Raw genomic sequence first — 6,780 nt, 5'->3', positions numbered from 1 at the left:
TTTGTAAGGGTGTCTCCCTGTCTGCACCAGGGATGAGAAGGATGACTAAATGACTAGAGACTCTATAATCAAGGAAGAACACATCCATTAAATCTGCATAACAAATCTATCCTGTGTTTTAGTGTTTTTCATGGCTATTACATCTTAATGGAAACTTGCATTACACCCTTCTTTCTTTATTTCAGAGAACAATGGGATTTAAGCCTGAATTCTAAGACTACCCTTTTGAGATCTACTCTAGAGATGTACTCATTGATCTTGTTTTCTCCTTTGTATACAAGAGGTACACATTGTTAAACTTTTGTTTGTTTTTCTCTTGTTAATCTGTCTCTTGTTAAATGGAGTTCCAGTTAAGAACTCATGAAGGGTAGAAGAGAAAATTATTTTTCCCCTCCTACAGACCCTTTGAAAAGTACTACAGATATCCAATATTGTGTGATCCATAAAAGACACTTAGCTTCATGTGGATTTTCAAGACATTTGTCATTTAAATAAAGCTTGACTTTCACATTCACACCAAATTCCACAGTATAGAACCTTATTTTTTAAGACATTAGCTCTTAAAGATTTAAGGAATCTTTATTTTTATGATACTAAAAAAATCTTACTTTTTATAATATTGCACATAAATGTAAAGTGTTAAAAGTCTGGAAGAATATATAACAATTCATCAACAATGAATACCTCTGAGAGGTTTTAACATTTTTCTTTGTATTGATTCAGAATTGCATTTGGTTGTCTATTTAGAAACCTGAGAAACAGAGGCTCAGGCAAATTGGGGAGTCATTTTTCTCACATAGTGAGTACTGAAAGCAGGTGGTTCAATGACACCAGAATCAAGGTCTCTGTGATTCTCTCAGCCTTTCCTTCTTGGTCACAAAGTGGTAGCCACTGCTCCAGCATACTGTCCAGAGGAGGAAGAAGGAAAGAAAAGGGATGAGGAGCAATTGCCAACCAACGCACTCCATTTATTTATTTATTTATTTTTGAGATGGTGTCTTACTCTGTCACCCAGTCTGGAGTGCAGTGATATAATCTCTGCTCACTGCAACCTCTGTTTCTCAGGTTCAAACAATTCTGCTGCCTCAGCCTACTGAGTAGCTAGGACTACAGGCATGTGCCAGCATGCCTGGCTAAGTTTTGTATTTTTAGTAGAGGTGGGGTTTCACCATGTTGGCCAGTCTGGTCTCGAACTCCTGACCTCAGGTGATCCACCTGCCTTGGCCTCCCGAAGTGCTGGAATTATAGATGTGAGTCCCTGTGCCTGGCCAAGACATTTCATTTTAAAGACAGCTTTTCAACATGCTCCACCCCACAACTTCTAATTTCCCTGTTGACCAAACCTTCTGCAAAGGATACTTAGCAATGTTGTTTTTAGCTACACACATTGACATTCCGAATAAAGTTAGGATTCTATTGGTGATGGAAAAAAATCACTTAATCTCTATTTCAACCTCCTTTTATCCCAGTTGTTACAAGATGTATTCTAGTTAACTCTTGGTTAACTAAGTCAGTTCAGCATTTTTATAGTTAAATCACACTTAAACTCAATCAATTCAGATTTCACCTATTTATTTTTCCTTTGCCCTGGGAAGAGCTGGGGAGAGGGGTGTCTATGTGTTGGGTAAAGCATGCCATGGAGCTGGAAATGGTGGTGGGCTCTGGTCCATGGTGGTCCACACTGACAATTATGGAGCTGTCTATGGTCTCAGATGTCCATTTCAGACTTACTTGCTGTGCCCTCCTTGTCCTGGAAAGCTATCATTTTTACTCTAGAGCTGCCATACCATCTTGCCCCCAAGAACTCTCTGTGAGGTCTGCCATCTTCTAGAACATTCATTGGGGACAAGGCTAAGACAGGACAGGGGCCCATAATAAGGAAGCCAAGCATGGAAATAAGGGAAAATCTTGAGTTCCTTCAAGAGACATTCCAGGAACCTAGTTAACCTTGAGATGTAAATGAGCAACCTGATAAGCAAGAAGGTAACAATAGCTTAAAACAGTAGTTACCCAAGAAAATTAGAGCCACAAGATGTTTGTTTCCCTGATGTCATCTTCACATATATCTCTGGGTTGTTTTTCAGACTCCTATCAGATAGGAAATGCCAACTGCTGCCAGGTAGACCACAGATAAGGGGGAGCTGAAGACTGAACTCTGTCTACCATTCTTTGTTCTAAATTTCTTCCTGAGGGGCCTAGAGAAATTCACATCCACAGGCCACACCTTAATTTTTTTTTCTGTTAACCCTAAGTTTTTAGACAAAGCCTTGCTTCCTTAACCAATTGCAAATCAAAGAATCTCTGAATCTACCTATGACATGTAAACCCACTGCATCAAGATATCCTGCCTTTTGGGGCCAAACCAATGTAACCTCCAAGTATCGATTTACAGTTTTGCCTGTGTAAACCCAAAGGTGACTGAGGTAGGTGTTTCAATTGATTAGAGGTTTATTTAGCCAAAGTACAGAACATGCCTGGGAAAACCACAAATCACAGGAGCATTTGTGATCTATGCGTTTGCCAAGGGTGTCGTGAACTTCAGTATTTAAAGGGGAAAGAGCAAACAGGAGGGAGGGAGGCAGTAAGGCAGATTCTTGTGAGGCTCTAAGTAGCCTCAGTAAATCTACATTTTACATACAAAAATAGGGAGTAGTGGAAAAGTCAATTATGCATTGTCTCATGCCCAGTAAATCTACATTTTATATAAGACACATTTTAGGGAGGCAGAAGTTACAGGTAAGAGTATTAAATCAATACATGGAAGGTATACATTGGTTTGGCCCAGAAAGGTAGGACATCTTGAAGTAGGGGCTTCCAGGTCAAAGGTGGATCCAAAGGTTTTCTGATTGGCAATTGATTGAAAGACTTAAGCTTTGCCTGAAGAGTTTGAAATTAGCATGAAGAAATGCTTGAGTTGAGACAAGGGGCATTGTGGAAGCCAAGGTTCTTGTCATGTAGCTGAAGCTTCCAGATAGGAGGTTTCAGAGAGAATAGACAGCAAATTTCTCCTATTGGGCCTTACAAGGTGTCAGACTCTCCAGGAGAAGATCTAGCAAGGGAAGGAGATTCTCTACAGATTGCAAATTTCTCTCACAAGAGACAACTTTGCAGAGTCATTTTAAAATACATTTTTGGGTAAAACACTTTGATTTCCTTCAGGGCTTACTGTCTGTCATGTGATGCCATACCAGAGTCAGGTTGGAATTTGGTATCCAAAGAGTCTGTTTGGTCAGTCTTGTGATCTCTATTTTAATGTTAGTTAATGCTGATCAGTTGTGCCTAAATTCCAAAGAGAGGAGGGTATAAGGAGGCCTATGCAGCATTCCCTTCCCATCACACCTGAACTAGCTTTTCAGGTTTCTTTGGTACCACCTTGGCCAAGAGAGCAGTCCATTTAGTCAGCTGGGGGCTTAGAATTTTATTTTTGGATTAGAAGGTAAACAAAAATATTTTATTCTCTCTTAATGTTACACGAAAATCTTGTGCAAAAGAGAAAACCAAATTTTACCTTTGTATTTAGTGTATTATTAACAGCTAATTGTATGTAGGTATATGTGTGTGTGTTTGTGTGTGTGTAAGAAATGTTAGTTTGATTTAACCAGTTTTCACAACTGAATATTTATTCTATAAAAACTTTACAGATTATACAGTTTATATATAGTTCAAACTACTGAATGAAAAGGTAGGCCCCACAGATGCAGAACTACTATACCAATCAATCCAAGATAAAGGTTGATTTACACACTGTACAGCACAGCACTTTGCATGGCTGGGGTGGTGGTCAGTTCTGAGTATAAACTTCAATATTGCACAGAAATAAGGTTTTGATTTGTTTTCACTCTTCATACATTCAATATGATTGCAAACTCAGAAGCCTAACTAATAATAAGTGATATGGTTTGGCTATGTACCCACCCAAATCTCACCTTGAATTGTCATAATCCCTATGTGTCAAGGGTGGGGCCGGATGGAGATAACTGAATCTTGGAGGCAGTTCTCCCCATACTGATCTTGTGGTAGTGAATAAGTCTTATGAGATCTGATGGTTTTATAAATAGGAGTTCCTCTGCACAAGCACTGTTGCCTGCTGCCATGTAGGACATGCCTTTGCTTCTCCTCTGTGGTCTGCCATGATTGTGAGGCCTCCACAGCCATGTGGAACTGTGAGTTCATTAAACTTCTTTCCTTTATAAATTACCCAGTCTCAGTATGTCTTTATTAGCAGTGTGAGAACAGACTAATACAGTGAGCATCTGTAGTCTGGAATGAGCACTCACTCCTGGAAGGAAGTCACATGTCTATCCACATAGGGCACTCTTGGACGCCATATTGTAATAGTCTATTGTATAGACATAAAAGCAGAGGCCAAGAACATTAAAAGTTGAAAATAAGGTAGTTCTTTTTTTGTTTTGAAAGGAGTTTCTGCAACTAATACTATGTTAAAAAAACTTTAACTTCTTAAATTAAATATATTCTAAGTGAACCTAAAAAATTACATTTTATAAACATAAAAATAATTTATTTTGATGTAATATATTAGTCATATCTGCAAATAGAAAATGAAAACTGTATTTAAGGTAACATTTCTGACCCAGTAATAAAAGTCACTTTGGTAGTTTTGTTTTGTTTTGTTTTTTAAAGGGTCAGAAAAACTGTTTAAAGCTTGGTAAGACTAACACAACTTAGATATTCATTATTAAGCTATTCAGTCATTCACTAATACTACAAAAGAAGCTTTCTTTTAGAGAGACAGTGGTTTCTTCCTGCTAAATGGGTAAGCACTGGATATATTTAAAAAAGAAGAGGAAACCAATCGGTATCTCACATGAATCCTAAGCATGTTTGGTTTAGGGGTGTGCTCATCAGTGGATTTTTAATCAGAAAGATTTATCTTACAAGATAAGTCTCACTTTTGATTTAGAATTTCCCATCTCTGAAGTATTTGTACCTTCTTGGAGACAAAGGCAATACGTCAGACATTCTGTATCTCTGTATTAGTGAGGCTGGCTGATACTCCTTTAGATTCTGTATTCTAGAAGAAAAACATGAGAAAAACAAACATTATCAAACATTACTCTAGACTTTTCTGCAATTCAAAACTAATAAAACAGAATTCCTTTTTTTATATTGTACTAGCCAAAGCAAACAAAAACTAGAGCTTCCAAGAGCAGTCTAGTGCTCACCATTACACTTTTACACTTATGTGGGCAAAGTAGCTTTCTAGTTACTTATTTTAAAGCTACAGTACTTAAAAGCTTCTTGATAATAAATAACTTGACTATTTCCAGTCGTGGTTCCAAGTGTGAACTATGGGTGACTTATTTCAGGCTGCAAGAATGGATTAGGGAAACCAATGATGTTCTTTGGCTCAGCCCATCCCTGCGTCATCAGCAGGCAGCTTGACACTCACAACTCAATTTTCCTCTGCAAGCACTCTAACATGGAGTCCATCAGTTGGGCCAAGCCCCAAATTTTCTTCAGCACTTTGCACTCCACCTCATTGGCCTGCTCCAACTCCATCTTCATGTTGCAGCACAAAAGGGCTTCAGATTCCTCAAGCACAACCGGATTACATGAAGCAAACTTCTTAATTCAAATCATAACTTCCCGGGTGAAGGTCCCGGGCCCAAATACCTGGGCTACCAGACCTTTACCGCATGCCTCCTGTGCGGTCAGCTTCTGCCCACTGAGCAATATCTCATTTGCAAATGCTCCTTCCATTATTTTGGGAAACAATGGTAGAACAGCCATCTGGATTCTGTCCAAAGGTAGTAGAGAGTGGTGGAAACTAAGCCTTTTCAGTAGTCCAGACCACATTGCAAAGAGGCAATATAGATGCTCTTAGCCTAATGGTTAGGCCATTGACTACTACAGTAATAGGCTTCTGAAACTGTATGAAAGTATTCACGAAGTTTCTGATAGCTTCTGCTGTTTTAGTGCTTTCTCTTTTGCTGTCATTTGTTGAATGCTATATAAAATAAATAAAGTCAAGTGCACAACAGAAGACACTGCCAATGGCACTGAGCAGCATAAGCTTTCTGTCATCAGCAGCAGCTGTGCTCAAGCACGTTGGATTTCTTTTTCTTTTTCTTTTCTTTTTTTTTTTTGAGACAGAGTCACTCTGTTTCCCAGGCTGGAATACAGTGGTGCCATCTCACCTCACTGCAACCTCTGCCTCCCAGATTCAAATGATTTTCCTGCCTCAGCCTCCTGAGCAGCTGGGATTACAAGTGGGCTAATTTTTTTTGCATTTTTAGTAGAGATGGGTTTTCACCATGCTGGCCAGGCTGATCTCAAACACCTGGCCTTAAGTGATCTGCCTGCCTCGGCCTCCCAAAGTGCTGGGATTACAGGCGTGAGTCACCGTGCCTGGCCTGTACTTCTTTCATTACCTTGAAATTTAGCGAGTTATTCTCTGATGATTCTGTGAATATAACAAGGTGAGTGAAATCATCCTGCTTTCTGATGACAATAGCTCTTTATCTGCAGGCACTTTCTGTTTGCCTCATGCTGAAACGCAATCACTTGCCAAAGGTTGGCCTTTTCTGTCATCAATAAATTTTCTTCTCCCAGGTGTCACTCCTGTAACAGATGTCTGCATGTTGGTTGTTCCATTGGCTGTTAATGCATCCATAAACAGAGATGTACCTTTCCCATTAATAGCTAGGGCTGTGGTCATGGCTGCAGTCGTGGGGCCAGACACCTGAGGCACTAGTGGGTGTATTCAGGGCCTGTTTCCCATCCTGACCTGCTCCATGCACAGGGGTCCGATAAAGCTCC

The 6,780-nt window shown here is 39.5% G+C and overlaps 1 pseudogene; it reads right to left on the bottom strand.

Annotated features, from left to right (window-relative positions):
- Positions 1–4,917: 4,917 nt before the first annotated feature.
- LOC104673192 overlaps positions 4,918–6,780 on the bottom strand; it is a 112,422-nt pseudogene continuing 110,559 nt past the window's right edge.

This window comes from Rhinopithecus roxellana, chromosome 1 (genome assembly GCF_007565055.1).
Source record: "Rhinopithecus roxellana isolate Shanxi Qingling chromosome 1, ASM756505v1, whole genome shotgun sequence".
In the NCBI taxonomy this organism is placed as follows: Eukaryota; Metazoa; Chordata; class Mammalia; order Primates; family Cercopithecidae; genus Rhinopithecus; species Rhinopithecus roxellana.
This window is presented reverse-complemented; position numbering and strand designations above follow the sequence as displayed.